Source organism: Macrobrachium rosenbergii, chromosome 16, assembly GCF_040412425.1.
Source record: "Macrobrachium rosenbergii isolate ZJJX-2024 chromosome 16, ASM4041242v1, whole genome shotgun sequence".
Classification (NCBI taxonomy): Eukaryota; Metazoa; Arthropoda; class Malacostraca; order Decapoda; family Palaemonidae; genus Macrobrachium; species Macrobrachium rosenbergii.
In genome coordinates this window covers 54,734,478-54,760,387 of record NC_089756.1, presented here as the reverse complement: position 1 = coordinate 54,760,387, position 25,910 = coordinate 54,734,478, and the positions used below count along the sequence as shown (strand labels likewise).

Below are 25,910 nucleotides of genomic sequence, written 5' to 3'. Positions count from 1 at the left end.
TAAATTTTGAATTTAAAAATATATTTTTTGTATTTAAAATAAACAAAAAGTGTTTCATTTATTGACCACTAGTGAATGGGATTAATTGTGTGCATAAGGCAAAGTGATAAACATGTTTTGTTCCTTTAGTTTTGCTGAAGTGAATTAAGACCAGGGAAACAGTTAAAAATTGTTTGATGGATTGATGCCCTTTTGCTCTAGTATATTTCTTGTTTAATTGTTGATACCTCACACTTGTTTTGATAAACTTAGTTTGATATCCATGTGATTAATAAGCTTTTTAAGGGATCACTGTTACCTTTAGAGTACTTAGTCGTAATTTTTATTGTTATGAGAATTCAGGTATCTGGCTGAAGTGAGGTAAGTTTTGAATTCTGTGATTAGTTGTGTAATAACCAGGTACTTGGTACACTTCGTGAATGTATATATATATATATATATATATATATATATATATATATATATATATATATATATATATATATATATATATTCTATTGATTTTTTTCGAAATTTAATTAACTATATCTCGATACTTTTTGTCAATACTGACATGAAGTATATGACTACTTTCCGCTTGATGAAGATTTCCATTCGACAGAGAGAGAGAGAGAGAGAGAGAGAGAGAGAGAGAGAGAGAGAGAGAGAGAGAGAGAGAGAGAGAGAGAGAATACGTCCTAACACCAGACATTTATCTGTCTCTATTCCAAATGCAATGTGTATGTGGATATCGAAAGCTTTTTATTTTTCTTTTTGTTGTATTTTTTGGGACCCGATACCAGCGAAGCCATCTCCATTCGTCTTTCTCTCAAAGGAAAATCTATAACCATGAGTCACATTCCTAAGTGAAATTAGCCGTAAAACCCTCACGATGGTCGGTTGGCCACAGACTTTCAGCTTGCATTCCTTCTGGGAAAAAAGACAAAGTTGGGTGGCAGATATAAAAAAAATTAAATTTTAGAAAGTTAACGTTTATAGAGTGCTTTATATATATATATATATATATATATATATATATATATATATATATATATATATATATATATATATATATATATATATATATATATATATGTATGTGTCTGTATGAAAGTTTATATATATATATATATATATATATATATATATATATATATATATATATATATATATATATATATATATGTGTGTGTATGAATGAATGTATATATATATATATATATATATATATATATATATATATATATATATATATATATATGTGTGTGTGTGTGTGTGTGTGTGTGTGTGTGTGTGTGTGTGTTGTGAAATGCCTAGAATATCAGGCAGATACCGAAATGCACTTAGGGACATTTGATTCCCTCAGGGGCTAGTACTAAACACGGCGAAACAGTGGCTCACCTACACTGTTCCGCTGTGTTCAGTACTAGCCCCTGGGGGATCAAATGCCCCTAAGTGCACTTCGCTATCTGCCTGAAATTTCGGGCAGTTCGTGAAGTGCCTGGTTTCGCTATCTGCTTGCAACACATACAGTATATGTATATATATATATATATATATATATATATATATATATATATATATATATATATATATATATATATGTATATATATATAATTTATATATATATATATATATATATATATATATATATATATATATATATATATATATATACAGTATATATTACCTACTTAAACTGAACTTACTGTATACATACTATCTATTTATTTAGACATATATTATATCATACAACTGTAGAGTAAGCATACGAGCACGCTAATGCAAGTACACACGCACACACACACATGCGCACGATTTTGATATAGTGATTCCAAGAACGCATTTTTACTAAACAGACTACCCCAAAAGTTGGTAAGTGGAGTCTGTATCTGAATATTATGAAAGATAGCTCAAAAACGTGACTTCTTTAATCAGGCTGCAGTAGATTTTATATGTGCCACAGATGTGCACATGAACACAAAATAAACTGAACATAATTTGCTACATTTAGTATCCTGAAGGTTTAAAAGTAAACACACGACCAAAAATACATACATATACAGAGAGAGAGAGAGAGAGAGAGAGAGAGAGAGAGAGAGAGAGAGAGAGAGAGAGAGAGATATTGAACTTGAGTCCAATGAAGAAATCAACCAATGGAAAAACAGACGAATAAGTGTTGAAACAGATAAATATACCTGTAGAATTCGCATTCTAGATCTAGACGAAGACTACGCCAGCTGGTACAAGGAAAGCGAAGGCGCCCATGAAGGGGAGAAAATATCGCTCCCCGAACAGTGATAAGGAGAAAGTTAGAATTAACTAGAATTACCTGGGAGGACATTAGGTGAGGGTCCCTAATTCCCCCAAGATTTCTCGGGGAAAGATTTTAATGGAGGACGGATCCATAGATTTCAGCTTTTACAGCCCAACTCCCCTTCAATAAAAATTCTCCCCAACAAGATCGGGGAAGTGAAAAATTAATTAATGTATTTCGGAGAGGTGGGAAAGGATTCATCTAGTCTCTACGAACAGATAAGCGTGACTGAAGGTCAGAAGACGGTTACAGCAATAAATATCTAATAATAAAGTTTCCACTATACCACATTTCCAGCTCTTCCTCATAATTATTAAAAAAATGGCTAATAATTTTATGCTTACTCATGATTTAACATAAAACACTTTGTATACTCATATAGTATATATATATATATATATATATATATATATATATATATATATATATATATATATATATATATATATTATATATATATATATAGATAGATAGATAGATAGATAGATAGATGGATAGGGTTGTGTCGAAAGGCCTAGCAATCACTCCGTTGTTTCACTTCCCTTCGTGGCATTTGCCTTTATTTATCTATCTATCTATCTATCTATCTATCTATATATATATATATATATATATATATATATATATATATATGTATATATATATTTATATATATATACTGTATATATATATATGTATATATATATGCACGCTTATGAGTATATAAAAGTGTTTTATGTTAAATCACTAGTAAGCATAAAATTTGGCTTTATCTATATATTCATCACGTTCCATATCTTCGTGATTCAGTTATACACACACACACACACACACACACACACACATATATATATATATATATATATATATATATAGATAGATAGATAGATAGATAGATAGATAAATAGATATCGATATACAAAGATATAAATATCGATATCTGTGATATATGTGTGTGGGCTGTTATTAATTATCTTAATAGAATAACACATTGTGGAATATTCTGGATGTCAGCACTTTCAGTTCCATGTATTTCTCATTTCTATTCGTATCCCTAAATGCTAAAAAGAAGGCTTTAACCCATAAATATTGCCTTTCTTCAAATTTAAATGTAGACTTGATAGTACCAAAGATCATACTCGGCAATAATAAATAATAATTATAGAACAAAATTTAAAAAGTTTAAAGTTCGTTTTTAAAATGTACTTGCAAAAACTGATTTTTATACTTCCTAATATCACCGATTCTGATTTTTTGGCATTCAACAGCGCAGTAATATGGTATTTTTATTATTATTATTATTATTATTATTATTATTTAGTTAATTGAAAATTTCGAAAATACAACTGTAACTGACAAATCACCACTATAACCATTATAATGTTTAAGCATCGGGCTCGTCATCTTCAAGATAAAAAAAGCTTCAAAATGATAAGAATCTTATAAAACGCTGCATCTCTCTCTCTCTCTCTCTCTCTCTCTCTCTCTCTCTCTCTCTCTAAAATACCTCGATAAAAGATTTAAACATCAAAGCCACGCTTTTGACAGTGAAAAAAAAAAATTAGAGTAATAAAAAATAACGAGGCCGGACACCCATAGATTTATGCCATAGTCAACAGAGAGGAATGACAGGACAGATTTCATTGGACTTCAAAATATGAGCATTAAATCTGGATAACTAGAGAGAGAGAGAGAGAGAGAGAGAGAGAGAGAGAGAGAGAGAGAGAGAGAACTGCAAACTGTATCTTCAGGAAACGTTAAAACTAAAATAAAAATATGTGATAACTTGAAAAATGTGTATAGTTTTCATACAATGATGGTACAAAAAATTCCTGAATGCGAGATTAACCCCCAAATGTAAAAACAATAAACACAAGCCGTATTCCAAAACACACCAATAAATAAAATGAACAAATAACAAATAGTTACAGAAAGAAAAATCTGGAGAGAAAATTGCTAAACTGCAAAAATAAAAAGAAGAAAGGCCTAGCAAAAAATCTAACCACAGAAAACTCGCGCGAGAGAGGGAGGGCGAGAGATAAAAATGCTGTATGAAGGGGGAGAGAGAGAGAGAGAGAGAGAGAGAGAGAGAGAGAGAGAGAGAGAGAGAGAGAGAGAGTTTTCCATACCGTCCGATCATCTTAATCATCACACAAGACAGGGCTATATTGATGGAAAGGGAGAAAGTGCCGGTGGCACAAATGTCGCTCTGGTGATTCCCAGCTTCACTCAAAATCAACCCTCCACCTCTCAATCTCGTCTGCTGGTGACCTTTCCTCTACCTTTTACATGAGGACTCTCTCTCTCTCTCTCTCTCTCTCTCTCTCTCTCTCTCTCTCTCATGCAGCCATTCCATCCTGATAATTTTCTTTCTATATAACTGCCTACCTATTTTACAGTTACGTTTATACGAAGCATCTATCTGTGGATGTATCTACTTCAATGATTTAAAGACTCTCGCTCTCAGGTTACTGGTTTCAGAGATGAATTCTATTTAATATAAACCCTCTTGAATCTAAACTATCAACTCAGTATCTAAACATCATAAAAATATTTTTCTGTTAAAAAAAAATGATGCATAGCCTATTTTTCGTGATAATAAAGCTGAAGAAAATTCTAAACAAATCTAAATGTAATTTTTAAACATAGTCTATACTTATGGTATATATCTATGGATTACACATTCTTTTCAGTATTAAAGAATACGACTTGAAATCAAAATCATATGACTGAAAATATTTAAATGTAGAATTATTCCACAATAAGTTCTATTATTTAGGTGAATTATTCACAGAGCAAGAGCGCGCACACACACACATATATGAATGAATTTTATCACATCACCGTGGTTTAAGGCGCCACTGTAGTCCTGAGTTCTTGTCTTCCGTGGTTCGAGCCCACGAAATGATGAACTTACTATCAACTAAAAAATTTCCCTTCGGGTAACATATATGAAAATATATTATTTCCAAGGCAGAGCGAATTGGATATTAAAGGACATTTGTAGTTTCATGCTTATATATATATATATATATATATATATATATATATATATATATATATATATATATATATATATATATATATATATATATATATATATGCGTGCGTGACTGTACACGCACAAGCACACTCATATCATATATATGCATATATATTAACATTATCAATTACACAATTGTTCTGTGGATTTGTAGAATTACTAAAAGGACCTCATTCAAACTGGATGGTATCAAATGGAGTATTTATTCAGAAAAAGTTACAAGCTTTCATGGACAAACAGTGCGGATACTTGATAATGTGGACTGTTTGTCCAAGAAAGCTTGTAACTTTTTCTGAATAAATACTCCATTTGATACCATCCAGTTTGAATGAGGTCCTTTAGTATATATATATATATATATATATATATATATATATATATATATATATATATATATATATATATATATATATATATATATATATATATATATATATATATACTGTATGTGTGTGTACAAGATCCGAGGAACAAATCTCCCTCCCCCTTCCAGAATATGCAACTGGGGTACCAGTCGAAGTCCAAGTCAATAACAACAGTCAAACAAAGAAAAAACTAGCAGTACAACAACAGTTAACGTGGCAATGAATAACGACCTACTAATATTTTTATAAGAAAAAGTTAGCATTGGACGTCGAAAAAAAATTCGTAATACTATTTAATCAGAGGGGGTAAATATCATCAGGTGGTCTATCACGTACTGTAACTGCAATGTGTCCTGCAAATTCCTTGTATTAATTTTAAAGCTGAACTGGAAGAGCTTTGCTTACCGTTTTTAAACACTGGTCAGTAGGTCCTGTGATAGCCGTCTGTTAATTAGTATTTACATAAGTCACTCATTCCTATACATATCATCCGGTGGTTTATTATATTACAAGATACAATAACATAAACATGCATCAAAATCTTAAAATATCAAGATACAAATACAATGTTTGTTTTTAAAAACGAGTAGAAATTAAGTCTATAAACACAGCAATTCAGTGTTGACAAATATCGCTAAATGATGGTTTGCTTAATGGTCTATTGATCCTAACAGATCTCACAATATGTTCGAACCCTGAACTGCCGCTTTGATTTTCCAATGCACTGTACATTGCACCACAGCAATGACACTTGTACTTATAAACAATGGTCGACTGCAGCTCAGTTGGAACCGCATCCTTAAACCTTAAGAATTTGTGCAGTGTAGATTTTGGCTTAAATATCACTTGAATGTTTATTTGCGGGTAGAATTCACGTAATAGTTTTGTTAACTTTTTCTTTACATTGGAGGACCTATTTCCAATAAAGGCAATGGAAGAGTACGCAACTGCTCTGTTGAGAGAGAGAGAGAGAGAGAGAGAGAGAGAGAGAGAGAGAGAGAGAGAGAGAGAGAGAGAGAGAGAGAGTTGTAGGTTTTGGAAGTATAATTTTTGAAGCTCCTTTCCTATATATACGTACTCGTAGAATCTGTGTTAAAGCCACTGAAATGCAAACACTGCTTTGTGAAATTCAACTCTAAGTTCATACTAACATAATTGAACATATATTAAAAGCTCTTTATGTTAAGGTCGTAACCAAATTTCTCTTAAACTGAATAGGAATGAATGAGGACATTTTGGTGGTCAAACCCGTGGAAGTTGGTTTCCTATAAACAGATGTAATTAAACCATTTTCACTGCAGCTGATCAGGATGTTGCTGTGCTTCGAGAAATACCTATCCACGAATCACGTATCCCATAACAAAGAAAAAAACACCTTTCATTGATAATATGCCATGTAAGGAGTGTAATAAAAGCATATATAGGTGAAACTCTCGACTGCAAACCTAAACGACGGCGTAAGAGATTCAGAGAAGATAACAGTAGAGCTGTACTTCACTTCAACACATGCAGCAAAATAGCCACGGAAATAGTATTAAAAATACTATAAAAATAACTCGTATAGAGAACACTGTAAAAGGAAGACGGGTTGAATCTCTCCTTATTCACAACTGTGATATTCTGAATATACATCAACGCAATCACTTATGTTAATAAGCTGTTTATGCATGGAATAGCCCACCGAATGATGTTAAGCTCTAAATTTTGCCATAATATAAGTTATACCTTTAGTGCTAATTGGTTATTTATATTCACGCTAACTGTTGTAATTTAGATTTTTTAAATGTTTGTTCTTATTTACCCCGACTTTGATTGCTTCGCCAATTGTATATTTTCATGTAATAACCCTGGCTTCCTCCAACAGGCAAAAGGTTAACGAGAACATTTCCCACTGAGGCTCTCTTGCAATAAAAATCTAAGTATCTTTAGCTAATAAAAACTGATTACACCTATACCACACAGACAGAAGCTTTTTCAAAAAGTTCGAAACCGGACTGCTTCACAAGTGCAGACATTTCCGAATGCTTTCTTTCACTAAAAACATGTTCAAAATTTACCAGGACATAAAGAAACTGTATCAGATACTTCCTGGTTGATTTGCCTTACTAATAAAAAAAAATGTATACATTCGACTGATAGAAACTGAAGTGAAATTTTCTCTGCACACATAAAAGGACGCGAAGCAAAACTTGAAACAATTCGACAACATTTTCATCTACGGGAAAGTTGCTGGAACCAGAAACTGAGCAACAATGTCGATCTCTGCCGGTGCTTCGTTGCTTCAAATGCCATTAAATAGACAAAGTTCGGGTAATATCGTTTCATACAATACACCCAGACTCACCTCCTCCTCATAAAATATACTCCCCACTTACGTCACCCCCCCCCCTCCCAACCCCTCTAGGCACCCTCCCTGCCTCTACAGATAGACGCCTGCAGTGTTCTGAATGGTACGACCGAATTCTTAATGCAATAATAGTATTGGCATCAATTCCGCCCGCCATGGTCAGAGCAAATTACAATAGAATCGGGATCTTGTGATTGGCATAGAATCGATGTAAAGGATATGTTAAGCAGAAACCCCTTTTTTTTTATTGTATTTAATTTTGCACATGGGGGAAAAAATTACAATTAAAGAAAGGAAAAATAAACTGCCGAAAGACTAAATCTGGCAAATTTCATGGAAGGGTAAAAGTGAGAGGATGTTTTAAATCTGTACAGCAAGAAGCATGCTGGGAATAACACTCTCCAATAAGATATTAAGCGAGTGAAACAAAAGTTGGTCGCTGGGCTGAGTAAATGGGACGGGGAGGACGTACAGGAATAAAGCAGGGAAAAGGAAAATTAAGTAGCACTGAACAAAGAGTGATCAGGGCCTTCTACTATATCTGTGTCCATTAAACATATGATGATGTAAATATAATAAAATGTCATGACCTCGCAGCATGTACTCAACATTACATTTAATATTATTTAGCAAGAAGTTAACAATAATGCAACGCATAAAGTAATAAAAAAAAAGAGCCATTTGTTCCCTTGATTGGCGTAATGACAGGGTCCTTATTAATGGCGCGCAAACAAGGTCCGGAAGACATGTTGTCGATGATGAAGGACGAAAAGACCTTCGTTTTTAAAGCCTTTCATTTCTTAGCTTTATTTTTCCTTTTAATGTTTCAACCGCCTGACGTGTAGAAGATGATAATTTATTTATGAAATTTAACCTGTCAAATTATCACTGGGACACTTAGCCATTTAGCGCTCAAGACAGTGAAGCGAGGGAGTTGGACTCGGTGGACAACAAGATAAAGAGATCCGAAATAAAGAAAATAATGTAAACGGATCTACAGGTTGGAGACGGAGTTGTTGGACAGTCTGATTGAAGAAAGGAAAACGGGAGTGGAGGTAAAAGGCTAGAAATTGGATGCAGCTAAGGACTAAAGGAACGCTGCACACACCTTAACCAATGCCTACAGTGCACAACATGACCTGCACTGACGATAATACCCGGTTACGGATCCAGTTGCTTATAAAATACAGGAACTTGCAAATGTATACCTGTTTATCAGATAATCTGCTGGTCGTATAAGACTCAGCATATAAGTCTTGAAATCTGAGAGTAATGCGAGTTATGTTGCTTAACTTTTCTGCAAGCAGAATTTCAACCAGATTCTATTAGGAACTAAGTCCCTCCCTAATCATTTTAGGAGTCAGTGTCACACCCATCAGACCACCTAATCCCACATAAACGATGTAGGGATCATCGAATTGGTTATATTTTTTTCCTTTTCTGAAAGTTCTGGAGTTTTAACATTGCTTCCTTTTTCTCTGATTCTTATAACGGTCTCTCTTTAAGCAACCCTACTGCAACCTCATGGTGGGCAAAGCCCTTTTTTCGTTCCTTCTCCCTCAGTGTTTCGATCTGCTCATAAAAATGCCCTTATCATCACAACATCCGATGATTCAGTGTCAAAGACTTCAGCGGCACAGAGAAAGAACCCTAAAAACCGTATATTCATCGAAGGGCACCTGACAAAACAAATGGGCAAGTCGAAAGAGTATGTCAACGGAAAGGCTATGGAAACAAATGAGTTCCTCTCTCTCTCTCTCTCTCTCTCTCTCTCTCTCTCTCTCTCTCTCTCTCTCTCTCTCTATATATATATATATATATATATATATATATATATATATATATATATATATAAACATACACACATATACTCTCAGGAAAAGTGTTGAAGCTTGTACTTAGGGATTAAACAACCCCATTACTATATGAACATATCTCTGGGATATGCTTGTTCATGCAGACGATTTTCAGTTTTAAATGAAAATCTTGATTTGAATCAACATCATACGGGTAAGGTCCCAAAAGCGTTGCGCGAAGACTAGAATAATAAAAGAGCTGAACTATCTCTAGCAATTTTAACGAAGCTCGAACATAATGAAGCAGAGTTTTTTCTTTTTTGACCGAACTATATACGGAGACGAAACTTGGATCCAACAACGCAACCCAGAAAGTAAAATTCAAAGCAATAGTTACCGACAGAATCAGCAGCACCAGTCAAGTTCAGAATGGAACGATCTGCACAGAAGGTTTTGACGATGATTAATGGTACTCAAAAGGAGTGATTTTGATTGATTCCTAAAAGGACCGAAAACATTCACCAGGAATTATTACTACGGCGTTATGCAAAAACTGAAGAACCATCCCGTTAACACTCCGGCACTTTCAGCAAGGGTTTCGAGGCAAGTCCTCCAAGAATTTCGCTGGGAAACTCTTCCACACCCCCCTTAGTCCGGATCTTGCTCTCCGGAATTTTTTCCAGTTTCCAAAACTCAAAGGCCACTTAAGAAGAGTCCCATTTGAATCTTTGGATGATGCTAAACACGTAGTTTTAACATGCCATAATTTTCTTGATTTTCTTTACAAAAGTTATTTAATTTTTCCTGATATTTTAACGTGCCATAGTGTGCATATATATATGAAATTTTTTATCACACCATGATATATATACAATCATGAAGCTACAAATGTCGCTTAATATGAAATTCACGCTACCTCGGGAATATCCCCGATGGGGAATTATCACCGAAGGAGAATTTATGCGATAAATGGACTGGTACTGCCGAGTCTCGAACCCACGACACAGATACTTATCCAGCGACTCCAGTCGACGTTCTACCCACTGAGCTATCTCTTGCATTACCAGTCCATTTATCACTTATAAATTCCCCTTCGTTGATATTTCTCCATCGGGGATATTCCCGAGGTAGCGTGAATTTGATATTAAGCGACATATGTAGCTTCATGATTATATATACATACATACATATATATATATATATATATATATATATATATATATATATAATATATATACATATATATATATATATATATATATATATATATATATATATATATATATATATATATATAAAATCTAAAGGAGGCCATAAAAATGCCAAATTGTAGAAAATAAAGGCTACATTTCAGAGACCAACTGTCTCTCTCATCAGGCAAATAGTGAAACTATTTACCTGATGAGAGAGACACTTGGCTTCTGAAATATAGCCTTTATTTTCTACATTTTGGGATTTCATGGGCTACTTATATTTGATGGAATTCTATTTTAACAAAATATTTCACAATCATAAATGTATGTATGTATGTATAATAAATTTTATATATATATATATATATATATATATATATATATATATATATATATATATATATATATATATATATATATATATATATATGTATATGTATATGTATATGTATATCAGAGGGCAAAATCCCAACATTACGACAAATGAGACAAAATCGTTTAAAATCTTCAAGTTCCATAAACTATGACTGATCTTGAAGAAAAGGGATGGATTCGCAGAATCTTTGGATGCGACTTCTAATCTTTCATTTCCGATACGAAAACGGGTAGCAACCAGTCTCCTACTTACTTCATCAGGACGTCTTCACAATGCTTTCATTCTCATTCAGTTTCACTTGAATGAATTTCTGATATCACCAACAATGTGGCTGAACAAGGCAAACTAAGACTCCGCTTATGGTTTTCTTAAATCTTCAGGATTTAAAATAACTAATTTATCTTATGAAAAGGTACGATGTCACTCCGTTGTTAAATTACTTGTGCTAGGCCTCTCCTATAAATTATTATTTTTTGGGTAATTGTTCATATCTTTAAATTATTTTCTTGTATCTGTGCACATTTTTTCATTTATATTCTTGTACCTGTACAAATCTCAATTATCTTCTTGTACTTACCCGTATGCCTAAATGAATTTCTTGCTCTTGTCCTTTTCAATATCTCATTTAGAGTACTTGTGCATACCGCTCAAGTTTTTTCTTGTATTTGTACTGATGAACTCAATTAACATTTTTTTTTTGCATCTGTACTTAACTCCCAATTTTCCAAGTGACAGACCTTCAATTCAACACCTGTGTTTTGACATGCTGTCTTCATCAATATATCATTCACTTAATAACTGAAAAATGAATAAGTATAACGAGATATAAGGATGTACATAAAGATACTCAAAATGAAAATGACGATGCATAAAGCAATCTAGTCTACCACAACTGGTAAGCCAATTCATATACATAAAATTATATATATATATATATATATATATATATATATATATATATATATATATATATATATATATATATATATATATATATATATATATATATATATATATATATAATTTTGGCAACAGTGTAAAAGATACCAAATTCTAAAGTAATTTGTATTTTTCCTACCATACAAACCTACGCTTCCATATATGGAGTACTTGCACTTGGCACACTTTGGCTTCTACTGAGCTGTTTCTAAAACCAAAATCCTATCGTTGGGCCTATGATCGAGTATGACCTGAGACGGCCTGACTCAACCATGTAAACCAGTCCATCAACAGCCACACTCTACTCTCTATATGGAGAGAGATCGAAACAGTGTGGGGTGGTCAAAGGAAGGTAAACTTATACATATGAAAGCATGGGTTTGTATGTTAGGAAAAATGCAAATTACTTTAGAATTCAGTATATGTTGCGACATGAATACAAACCTATGCTTTCATATGTGGAGCCTCACTTGGAGATGGGAGGTCAATCTCTCATCAGGCTGTCAGGTAGTTGACCCTCCTGATGCTTTGAGAAGTCCCTCTGCAACCTACTGACTGTCTCTTTTCAAAATGCTCCACTAAGGCTGACAGTTCCCAGGAGGATGAAAGATCTATGCCTCTTGGTCTGAACACTTGGGCAAGGGCAGCCCTGTATTCCTTGGTTGTTGTCACGGAAAGGGCTTTCCCCTGCCACAAGAAGAGAAAATCCACCACCTCCCTTATAATTCTTTTGAGTGGATTAAGACCCCTCCCACTGCACCAACAATGGAAGACCTTCCACTTTCCATGATACACCCCAAAAGATAATGGTCTGAGGGGATGGCAGATGACTGCTGCAGCTTTCTCTGAAAAGCCTTTCCTTCTGAGGAGCTGCTTCATAGCCTCCACCCATGAAGTTGGAGGGGGCTACCACCTGATGGTAACGACTGTTGTGTTCTTGTTTCAGCAACTTAGGAGTAAGAGGAAGTTCCTTGGTATGTCCACTATTAGATAGAAGAAATCTGCATACCATTTTGTTTGGGACCACTTTGGTGCCACGGGGGTCAGCCCTAGCCCCTGGGACATGAACAGCCTGTTGATGACCTTCCTCAGTTGACTGAGAGAGAGAGAGAGAGAGAGAGAGAGAGAGAGAGAGAGAGAGAGAGAGAGAGGGGCATACACATTCATGTTGCACCAGGGGTGTTGGAAGACATCCTGCAGGACGGCCCTTTGGTCACATACAAGTGAAAAATACGAGTTTGTTATTCCTTGCTGTGGCAAATAGGTCTAATATGGGGCCCCTCACACAGGCTCAACAACTTGTTAGTGACGCCCTGTTCCAAAGACCATTTTGTACCCACTACTTGGTCTGCTCTGCTTAACTGATCCACCACAATGTTCTGCTGTTAGAAGAAGTCTCCCAGTTTCTGACCACTCATGCATCTCTACCACCAACCCATTCAGCCTGTGAGATGGTGCCCCTGCTTGTTCATGGATGCCACCACTGTAGTGGTGTCACTCATTGCAACTGTGCCCTTGTCTTGGAGCAGGTCCTGGAAATGTTGGAGCACCATCCAGAATGCTCACAACTCCAGGATGTTGATGTGTTGCCCTTGTAGTTCCATACTCCAAGTCCCTGAAACGCATGTGCCGTTCAGGTGAGCGCCCCATCCCCTTCAGTACGTGTCTGAGTATGCCAACACCTCTGGTGGTGGACGACTTATTTGCATTCCTGCAAGTGGTTCCTAGGTTCTCTCCACCACCACAGGTCTTCCAAAACGTTATCCATCACACATAAATGTTGTGATTGGATTTTTGCATTGTTTTCTCCCTTCCCTTTCATTTGCCAATGAAGGGTACAGATCCATGCTCTGCCACTGGTGCCAACTTCTCCAGCAGCACCAGGTTGCTTACTAGCACCTGTCACTGCTTGACAGGCTGGAGGGGGTTGGACAGGAGGGGGTAGGACACATTGATAAGGTTTGCTAATTAATCCTGGGAGGGGTAAGTTTTCCCCACTGCCGTGTCTATCGCCATACCCAAGTACCTCATGGTATGTTTCGGTACAAGGTCTGGTTTCTTGAGGTTAACCAGAATCTCCAAATCTCTGCACAGTGCCAGGATCTTGTTCCCTGTCTTTCTCTGCCTTCTCCACCAAAGATATCAGGATGAGCCAGTCATTGAGGTACTTCCTAAGTCTGATACCCTACCTGTGTGCCCTGTTCCGACACTAGCTGGAAGACTTCAGAGTCTTGAATCGGTACGTCACTTTCTGGGGAGAGGAGACAAACCACTGAAATTTCCTGGAGGGGTGAATCAGGATGTGAAGGTACACGTCCAGCAGGTCTATAGAGACCCTGAAGTCCCCTTCCCTGATCTATGCCAGTATCGACTGTACTGTCTTCATTTTTAATGGCATCTGTTGTAGGAAGAGGTTCAGGGCTGACAGATCTATGACTAGTCTCCATCCCACCAATGTTTTCTCTAACAGGAAGAGGCAACTGTAGAAGCCTGGTGTGACATCCTTCACTATTTCTAATGTCTTCTTCTGCAGCATGTTTCTGATTTCCTGTTGCAGGGCTCCCCCCTTGGATGAGTCACTCCAATAGGAGGGGAGCTCGACTGGTTCTAATAACAGATCAGGTGTTGTCCACTCGAAGGGAAGTGCATATACCTTCCTGAAAGTCTGGACCATCCACTCCTCTGCTCTGAACAGCTGCCATACTGACCACTTGCTCCTCAGACCCTCCCCCCCAACCTTTGGCAGCTCCAGAGGGGGGGATGCCGTACTCTCACCTAGAACCTCCTCTCTTCCCAGCGATGTTCCTTCTTCTGACGATACTGGGGGGACAAAGGACTTCTAATGGGAGGCAGATGTCTGCAACGGGCCAAGGATCCGGTGGACTGGCCTCTAGACCCTTGCTTTTGCGACACTGAAGTGAGAGAGTGCTTTACATCCTCTCTTCTCTCTTCCACAACCTGTCTCATCGCTTCCAGAGGGAAATAACGGGGCGAATCCTGGAGTAGGCTATTCCTGAGATTTAGCCAGTTTTCCACTGAGATTTGTTTCTGGACCAAGACCAGGAACAAGTCCCTCCTCCACAGGGTGACGTTGGCCCACATCTGCCTGGCGATGTAGGGCAGGACCTTCCATGGAGGGACTATGTACTCCCTCATAATGTGCCACTTTGAGGGAGGAATGACCTCTTTCATATCCCTCAGCCACACTCATTGGCACCTCTCCAACCAAGGCTCTCCGAAACATCACTTCTAGGTTCGTTAATTCAGTGCTGGTAAACTTTGAACCTTGCTGGTAGAAACGTTCCAGTGGTAGCTGTTCAAGAGTCTGCAGATGGTCGAGTCTAGTGTTATTGGCAAGATAAAAGCATCTTACAGAACATAATACTTCGCATGGTGGGGGATGGGGGCTTCAGCTACTATGACCTGGAGGATGCTAGGAATCCTTTCCTTGCTACTAGACCGTTCAGTTCCATCATAGTGCCTTGAATCAATGGGGACCAAGAAAGACAAACTGCCTGTTTAGCTTCCGGAAGATGCTCTGCCATCTGTTCCAAGTACAAGAAGCACGGGAAGCTCTTCTGGTATGAAGTTGTCCAACTCTGTGAGTCCCAACTTTCTTCTGATTAGGAGGACGAGCTCCATATATCCCTTCTCCTTGTCCATTACTTCTAGAAGTGAGAGGTTTTCTTCATTTTCGAGGTCTCCCCTTTCACCCGGGGTCTCAAGACATTTACCCTCGGCCCCGGACAACGGGGAAGAATAACCACTGGGAATAGGCCCTGTCCTGACCTTGCTGTTCTCCAGGGGCAGGACAGCCTCCGACCTTGCTATGATCCGTTGGATGGTCTGGTGCCACCTTACACAGGGAGGAATGGCAACCGGTGACCAGCACTGGGAGTCGGGTGAAGTGGAGGGAGGTGGGGGAGTAACCTGTGTGACCTACTCCTCGAGTGGGACTGGGGACTTCTCCCAGGAGAATATCAAGACAAGCCACTGTTTTGACGTTGTCACTGGCTCTGCACCAGTCTATCGGTGTAGCGTGATAGGCTCCTCTTACCCAAGTGGCTCTCTCTCTCCACTCCACCACCCTGTGGTGATTTGTCTCTGTCCCTACACTGCATTGATGAAGAAGGTCCCACTACTAATGAGGCCCTGTAAGAGGATGGAGACTCTGTTGACTGCAAGCCCCTCACCACATGATCCCCCTACCACGGATGCCTTCCATCCTCTGGTACTTGAATGGAGGGGAAGAGCGGGCTACCAAGTCCGATCTTGCCCTCTTCTTACTAGCCCTGGCTGACTTCTTGTTGGTCTACCCATCCACTGAAACCACATGGTGAGAGATGAAGATTGGTCTCACAGTATCAGAGGTTTCTGTAAAGTGTTGACCTTCATCCTATGGCCCAGGCATTACAGAAATTTCTGGAAGAGGTCCTCAATTCTTTGCCTTCCTCTTTGTGACATAAAGGGCCTGAAAAAATCCTTTATGGGAGGGCATGGAGATGGAGTTTGCCTTCTTTATCTGGCGTTTCTTATATTTCGACCACTGTGGAGAGGGCCTGTCCACACACTCCTCGCATATAGCTTCACAGGAACATTCTTGGCCCCTGCATAAGATACAATTGAGTGGGGGTCCACAGCTACTGGGGAAATAAACTTACTGCAGGGTTTTCCTGTCGGAACAACACCGCGCATCAGGTTTAAGATTCTTTTCAATTGTTGCACCTGATTGGCATGGGTGAGAGGAGAAGAGAAGGGGAACACGTGGGTACAACACAGCAATTTCTGAGATTAAAAATAGGCAAGGGGGGAAAAGCCAATAAAAATTAACATGGGGCCTCACAGGGAAAGCACTTAACATCTGACCAAAAAACTATGGGCCTCACTTAAAGCAAGGGAGGAAAGCACCTGAACACCCAAGTGTCATGTTATCACTTGCTACCCAAAAAGGAGGACACCATGTGACTCAAGCTCTTATGTATGGGGACTCACTACTTTCTCCTCCACCAAGAAAAAGGTAAAACCCCAAGAAGAAACCAGATTGCACTGCACTAATGATGGTGCTGAAGGGGAAGATATAATTATTCAGGCAACAACCTGATGATAACAAAATACATTCTGGGTGCAAGGGCAATCTACAAACACAAAGAAATAATACCAAGCCGATTCATCATACGAAGATAGGAAGCAGCAAAACACCGTGAAAATACTGATCAACTACGAAAAGCTTTGAAAGAATACTTGTCATAGCTTTACCTCAGTTACTACAGTAAGGGGAACCATGGTTCTCCCTAATTTTCAAGGGCTAAAAGGCATTGGTTTCATCATAGATATGTCATCTATCCAAAAAGTTTTTTGATGCTCACTGAAACTTCAAAATCAGTATCATGCTATTATTTTATGTCACTTATTCAAGTGAGATGACAATAGTATCACATTAGCTTCTTAGTCTTCCCTCTTTATATATATATATATATATATATATATATATATATATATATATATATATATAGTACAGTATTGCAATATTTCTATTATTTAATTTTGTAACACCCTTGTGTGGCATGTTTGTTTGCTTTACCTGCCCTCTGTGTTCTTGTTTTTCCAGTGCGAGGCGATGTTTGCCACCTGCTCTTTTGCAGAGTTAGTTAAGGTTAGCCCAGCAGATTAACACCTCAAAGAAATGGGTGATGGCTACCTGTTGGCTGCTGCAGGTCAAGGAGGAGATTGTCCTGCAGGTTGAAGATAAGGTTGGTAATTATGGACTCAACAGCAATGGGTGGTGGTTACCTGTTGGCCGCTGCAGGTCGAGAAGGAGACCATCTTGCAGGTCGAGGTTGATGTTCTTCAGTATGGAGTTGTTACTTGGAGTAGCTGGTGTTCGGTACTTTTATGTAGTCTGCAGTTCAAGGATGAAGGACGGCTAAACCAGAACCATCGCAGGAGGATTCATCTTTGTGACAACTGAGGGTGTTGTAAATGTGTGTGAAGGCTACAGTTTATTTTATTACTGATTAATTGTTTATTGCTGTTGGTCTGTGGTTGTTTCCATGTTTATTGTTGATGCTGGTGTGCAAGTGCATGGCTCAGGTGTTTATTTATGTCATTATTATTGATGCTGATGAGCTTGGCTCTGGTGTTTATTTGTCATTATTGCTGATGTTGATGAGCAAGTGTATAACTCAGGTGTTTATTCATGTCAGTATTGTTGATGCTCATGAGCAAGTGTATGGCTCAGGATTTTTTCAGTAAAACTGAAGGAGAACAAAACATGTTTATCACTTTGCCTTATGCACACACACATACCCCTATTCACTGGTGGTCAACAAATGAAACGCTATGTTTAAGAACTTTAATTACAAAAATTTATTTTCAACTTCAAAGTTTACAATTAAAATTCACAATCTGAAAAACTTACCATTACTTGAAAACAACACAAGATTTAATTAATTCTTCAAACAAGATTAATTCACAAAACATTAATTTATCAAGAAATTATATTAACTAAGCAAAATTTAAACTATTAAGAATTGCTCAAGATTTGAAAAGGAAATCTTAACAAATGAAAATCAAATCAAGTATGCAATGTTAAAGTATCAAAATATGTAAAATGTTAAGTAAATAAATCTTAAATCACCAACACAAAAGTTTGGGTAAAACTACGAAATTGTAAACACAAGAACACGCAAGAAAATGCACAAAACAAGAACACACAAGAAACTGCAAAAAACAAGAACACACAAAAAATGCAAAAAAAAATTATCAACAATAATTTCACTAAGGCAAAATCGCTCCAATGTTTCTTATTTTACCATGGTAAAAATAAGCAAAAATCCACTTTACTTTTCACAAGCTTGTGAGAACCTTTGTAAAATTCACAAAAAAACACTTCCTATGAGGTGCCTGTTGCACTTCTAATACACTTTTCCTAAGATCAGATCTTAAAAAAGAGAATTTTACTCCTAGTGACCACACAGTTTATGTTATAAATTTTACTCTCTTCTGAAGGAAGAGAGAGAGAGAGAGAGAGAGAGAGAGAGAGAGAGAGAGAGAGAGAGAGAGAGAGAGAGAGAGAGAGAGAGAGACCAATCAAGTCTATCAGGGTCTCTTACAACAATGAAAGCCTCCAAGATTTTACTTTAAAAGAAATCTATCTTGCCCTGAGCCATTTTGGGAACGTGACACTTAAGGGGGGGTGGATTTCCCTCTGGATCAAAGAGGGCTCTTTAGGCTGTCAGCACCCATCTCTTTATTTAATAGAGGATTTCCTGTCTTAACACTTGTTCAAACAACAAGTTTCTGGGCCAACCACTGTTATCTAAACCTGTCATCCCATATCTCTTTTTAATGACAGTTTAAGTAGATAAAGAAACAAACCTTTGCAAAACCCTCGCCTCAGTCCACAAATATCATCTAGACCTGTCACTTCATCTCCCTTTTTGATGACAGCTTATGTGGTTTGGGGACTTCCTTCAAAACAGAGGGGGTTACCCTGGTTGAACACCTGGCACCTGAATAAACATTAGCCTACCCAGCTGGGCAAATATGACTCTAATAGAAAAATGTAGTTTATCTTTAAAATCACATAGTCAAACCAACCCTTTTAAGATCTGACACTTGGTACTTCAATAAACAACACATGATAAACATAAGAGAAAATACAGAAAACATATACATTATAATATATATATATATAATACATACATACATATATATATATATATATATATATATACGTATATATATATATATATATATATTTATTATAATATGAATGTCTTTTACTGTAATACTACAGTATAATATGAAGATAAAAGGAAGATAAAACACTATTTGAACATTGCAACCATATATTTCAGGCACTTCCTTCTGTGCCCCTGTTCACTGGAAAAATATGGACAGATGAAATGTTACAAGGGTATATATACAAAGCATATATAGGTGTGGCATTAAGTCTCCGATGGTATGCAGGTGACCGTTTCCTAAGAAGAAGGAGGAGAGTAAACTGTTCCCAGTGGTTTCGGCCCATTAACTCCCATTTTGCGGTATGATTCTGGTGGTCGTGTGCCCTGGAACACCTTCTTCAGAAGTTGTCTGAGGATTAAAGCGTTGATGTCGTCCGATTTCCAATGTCCTCCTGACAAGTTCATATTGTTGGTTTCATTGATGATAGCAGATTCCAGCATCTTTCTTTTGTACAGACAGCTACTTTTGAAAACCAGATCTGCCCCACTCCAGTTTATGATATGGCCTGTATTTTTGATATGTAGGAAAATCCCCAAACTCTCCGAAGCATAACATACTGATCTTTTGTGCTCTGTTATTCTTTGCGAAAGCGATCTACCTGTCTCCCCCACGTAAATGTCATTACAATTGCTACACGGTATCTTGTAAACTCCGGCTTCTTCCCCTTTGTTGTTTAAGTATACGTTAATGAGCGAGCTCCCGATGGATTTGGGATAATGGAAAATGAAGGGATTGTTAGACCTGAGTTGTTCGGTGGCTTTTTGGATGTTTTTGTTGTACAGAAGCTATATTTTGTTGTTAAAATCTATTTGTCTGTTGTGAGTGGGACCTCTATAGTATATTTTATTTGCTTTGTTAATAGCCCTCTCGATAATATGTGGCGGAAAGAGCAGTTGCGCCAACACCTAATGCAACTGCTTTCTCCACCACACATTATCGAGAGGGTTATTAACAAAGCAAATAAAATATACTATAGAGGTCCCACTCACAACAGACAAATAGATTTTAACAACAAAATAAAGCTTCCATACAACAAAAACATCCAAAAAGCCACCGAACAACTCAGGTCTAACAATCCCTTAATTTTCCAGTATCCCAAATCCATCGGGAGCTCGCTCATTAACGTATACTTAAACAACAAAGGGGAAGAAGCCGGAGTTTACAAGAAACCGTGTAGCAATTGTAATGACATTTACGTGGGGGAGATAGGTAAATCGCTTTCGCAAAGAATAACAAAGCACAAAAGATCAGTACGTTACGCTTCGGAGAGTTTGGGAATTTTCCTACATATCAAAAATACAGGCCATATCATAAACTGGAGTGGGGCAGAGCTGGTTTTCAAAAGTAGCTGTCCGTACAAAAGAAAGATGCTGGAATCTGCTATCATCAATGAAACCAACAATATGAACTTGTCAGGAGGACATTGGAAATCGGATGACATCAACACTTTAACCCTCAGACCACTTCTGAAGAAGGTGTTCCAGGGCACACGACCACCAGAATCGTCGCAAAACGGGAGTTAATGGGCAGAAAACCACTAGGGAACAGTTTATATATGCTTTGTATATATACCCATGTAACATTTCATCTGTCCATATTTTTCCAGTGAACAGGGGCACAGAAGGAAGTGCCCGAAATATATGGTTGCAATGTTCAAATAGTGTTTTATGGGCCTTTTTATCTTCATATTATAATATATATATATATATATATATATATATATATATATATATATATATATATATATATATATATATATATATATATATATATATAATATAAAAGGTGTCATAAAGTCTCTTTACAATTTAAAAATATATTACAAAAGCCATTGATGAGACATCTTAATCAGATTTGTTCTATATACTCAGCAGTTGTCAAAGTTTTTAATCACATTGCATTTGAGTATTTCAGGTATCTTGTTGACGAAAGAGGTACTATTAAATGAACCCCTAAAATATGGCTACTCCTCAAGAAAAGGCACAATGTGTCTCATGGTTTACTGAAGCAAAATTGGAAGAGATCCACCATCATGTCCGTCAATTCGTGCATGGCACAAGAAATTTATGGAGACAGGGACAGTGTTGGATAAAGTAAGGAGTGGACAACAAGAACACCTGAGGAGAACATCGATCATGTAAGACAAGCCTTTGATCGTTCTCCTGCAAAGTTCATCCATACTGCTACCAGACACTTACAGCTACCGCGTTCAACAGTGCACAAAGTCCTGCACAAGACCTTGCCACTGTACGCTTACAAAGTGCAACTCATACAGGCACTCGAGCCAAATGATAAACCAAGACGAAAAGAGTTTGCAATTAACATGTTGGAACAAAATTTCTGAGGATGAAACATTCCTCAACCGAGTTTGTTTTAGTGATGAGGCAACCTTTCATGTTTCAGGGAAACTGAACACACATAATGTGAGAATCTGGGGTTCAGAACATCCACATGTGACTAGGGAACTTCAACGGGATAGTCCAAAGATGAATGTGTGGTGTGGGATCACGTGCAATCGAATCACTGGTCCATTTTTCTTCAATGAGACATCAATTACTGCAGATGTTTAACTTGACCTTTTGACTGAGGATGTGGCAACACAACTAGATGACCTTCAACCAACCACCATTTTCCAGCAAGATGGTGCACCACCACATTGTGGACTACATGTTCGTGAGTTGCTAAATCTAACATTTCCAGACTGCCAGACTGGAATGGATGGCCCAATTCCCTGGCCACCTCATTCACCAGATATCACTCCTTTTTATGGGGTTATGTTAAAGATATTGTGCGTTGAACAAAGATACGGGACATCATTGATCTCAAGTAAAACATCACTGATGACATTGCCACCACTGATGAGGCTATGCTACAGCGAACATGGCAAGAAATCGAGTGTCTTCTTCATGTGCTTCGTGCAACTAATGTTGCCCATATAGAGGTGTATTAAATGAGGCAAAAAAAACTTCAGTATCTACTTCTCATTATGTAATAATTTCCACATATTTCTCTGTTCATTTGCTTTTGCAATATATTCTTTAAATTGTAGAGAGACTTTATGGACACCCCGTATATTCGACATGAACATATTAGCACAATTTTTCCTTACTTACCACGAAAAACTTCTCACTAATCTTTCACATTTCACAAGAAACACCCCTTTTCTCCAAAACTGCTTACTACACTTTCATCTTTGTACTGAATGCTTTCGTGTGAAACTTTCAGTTTTTTTTCTTTGGGGTGTGAAATGTCTTGCAGTCATTGTCTGAATCTCTATAATTGACGACCCAGAGCTAGAAAAACATGAGTGACTTCATCTACGGTCTATAAATGAATACATGAATAACTTATACACGGAGGGAATGACATTCATGCCTACATGCACACATACATACATGCACACAGACACGTGTATAACACACACGCACACACACATAAATATATATATACATATATATGTATATATATATATATATATATATATATATATATATATATATATATATATATATTATATACTGTCTGTATGTATGTTTGTATGTATGAATGTTATTCCCTCCGGATATGTCATTCCCAAGGCAAAATAAATGCGATTTTAAGGGTATTTGTGGCTTAATATTTACAAGTATAAAAGTTATATATGAATCAGTGACTATGATGTATATATATATATATATATATATATATATATATATATATATATATATATATATATATATATATATATATATATATATATATATACATATATACATATACATGCAGAGAGAGAGAGAGAGAGAGAGAGAGAGAGAGAGAGAGAGAGAGAGAGAGAGAGAGAGAGAAAGTCATTGCATTCTAAGATTATATACAACCTGCACCTCCCTCCAGAACAATCTTTTAGGTAAAGAAGATTATAAAATACTCGTATAGGAATAGACAACGAGTTCCTGAGAAATACGGCTCCGTTGAGAAAAGTCCTAAAGTACTGCTGACATCAAATGTCCCCAAAATCCCCCATCAAAGGAAAATGAGGCATAAATATCGAAAAAATTCTCAAAAAGTGATGAGCTCTTTTCTCCATCGAGACTCCATTATGTTGATGGTGCGTTCTGTAAGAATGCCCGATAACGCAAAACCACCTTGGGGTTGATAACAGTAAAAAGCCGCAGAATAAACTAATGATGACAGTTATAATTTTCTCAACACCTATACGTATTCCACTCAGAGCATCTCGAAATCAACTGGAATTCAGTCACAACCAGAAACTGTGACGGACTAAGCGGAACTGAACCCTCTTAGTCACAGCTATGCTGCAGGAAAAAGGGGAGACGAAATGACAGACATTTTCAAAAATGTTTTTCTACCTAAAGAACCCGGATGGGAGAAGGACAAGGTGCGAATCCGATTCCTCTTCAAGCAAACGGCACAAGAAGGGAAGGGGTCCAAAGCTGATTCGTTTTAAGGAAGGAAGGAAGGCATGATAATGGGAGAAAATTATCTGTTTCGACATAAAGGAAATGGAATTCGAGAAAAACATGATGACATCGATTATCCTCCGCCTTAGGAAAAAGGGAAGTAAGTTTCGATCTGTAGTATAGAGTAACAGACACGAGACGAGATGCAAATTTCAATCGACTTCGAATTACCGTGAAAACAGGTCACGATAAAAAAAAATTGGCTCGATCAAAAGTAAAGGTAACGATAGAGGAACAGGCGAGCACAGCTGAACAGAGAAGCCGCTTCCTATAAAAGAACCCTGACCACCTTCAGTTCATGTGAAGAATATTTCAAAAATATTTTGTAACTGAAATCAAAGACACCACGGAAATCAGTGTCCTATATATGGTATTAGGAAATGAAACATTAGTAAGTAATCAAAGAAATTAATATCTTGATCAGTTCGTAAAGACCTCTTGTAAGTTTGTTATACAATTGGATCTAGCAACAATGATAAACAACAAAGGACATATTTATTTTCTTCATCTCCAGATTGCTTCGACTTTTTCTAATTTTCTGCTTCCAAGAGTATGTAATATTTTTGAATAATAATTAAGAAGAAACGTACATACAGTACATACATGAATACAGACATATATGAATACATAAAGGACAAGCGACTAGAAAGCTAGAAAATAAAAGTTTATCAAACACTCACCTGTCTTACCCCAGGATCCCGCAGACGAGAACCTAAGAAAAAAAAAAAACTCTTGTTAAATCACCTTTTATCTTCTATCTTCTCTTTATTTTTTATTTATATATTTTTTTTAGCAATATGTATCACACACACACATATATATATATATGTATATATATACATATATATATATATATATATATATATATATATATATATATATATATATATATATATATGTATATATATATGTAAGTGTGTGTGTGTGTGTGTAAACGTTCTCTAAATATCATTTACAATACCATCCATACATATCTATGAAATATAATCAGAGAAACTTGCAGGCTTCCAAAATTACAACAAGAAATGGCGTCATTTGAGGAAAATGAAGGTTCGCTATTTGTCATGGGAGGATGGAGACCTCGGGTCCAATCACTGGCTCTCCATTCCCGTAATAGACACTTGTACAAGGAGTCTTCACTTTATCTCTATTTTCTTCTTGTTTCATAGGCCTCCGAGGCCTATATTTATCTATTTACTGACAGCGGGTCATAAAATACGCAAGGCAATGGTTTTGGGAATTGGGAGTGCTAGAACGTGTGGAGAGAGAGAGAGAGAGAGAGAGAGAGAGAGAGAGAGAGAGAGAGAGAGAGAGAGAGAGATCTTACTTTAATTAGAAGAGACAGAGAGAGACAAAGAGATCACATGTTTGG

General features: G+C 36.9%; 1 protein-coding gene across 1 annotated transcript in view; it reads right to left on the bottom strand.

The window, feature by feature from the left end:
• Positions 1 to 25,910, bottom strand: part of LOC136847441 (uncharacterized) — a 761,967-nt gene that overhangs the window by 367,527 nt on the left and 368,530 nt on the right. The window contains exon 2 of the mRNA XM_067119137.1: positions 25,219 to 25,250. The gene's annotated coding sequence lies outside the window, so the exon portion shown is untranslated. The remainder of the gene's footprint in view (positions 1 to 25,218; positions 25,251 to 25,910) is intronic.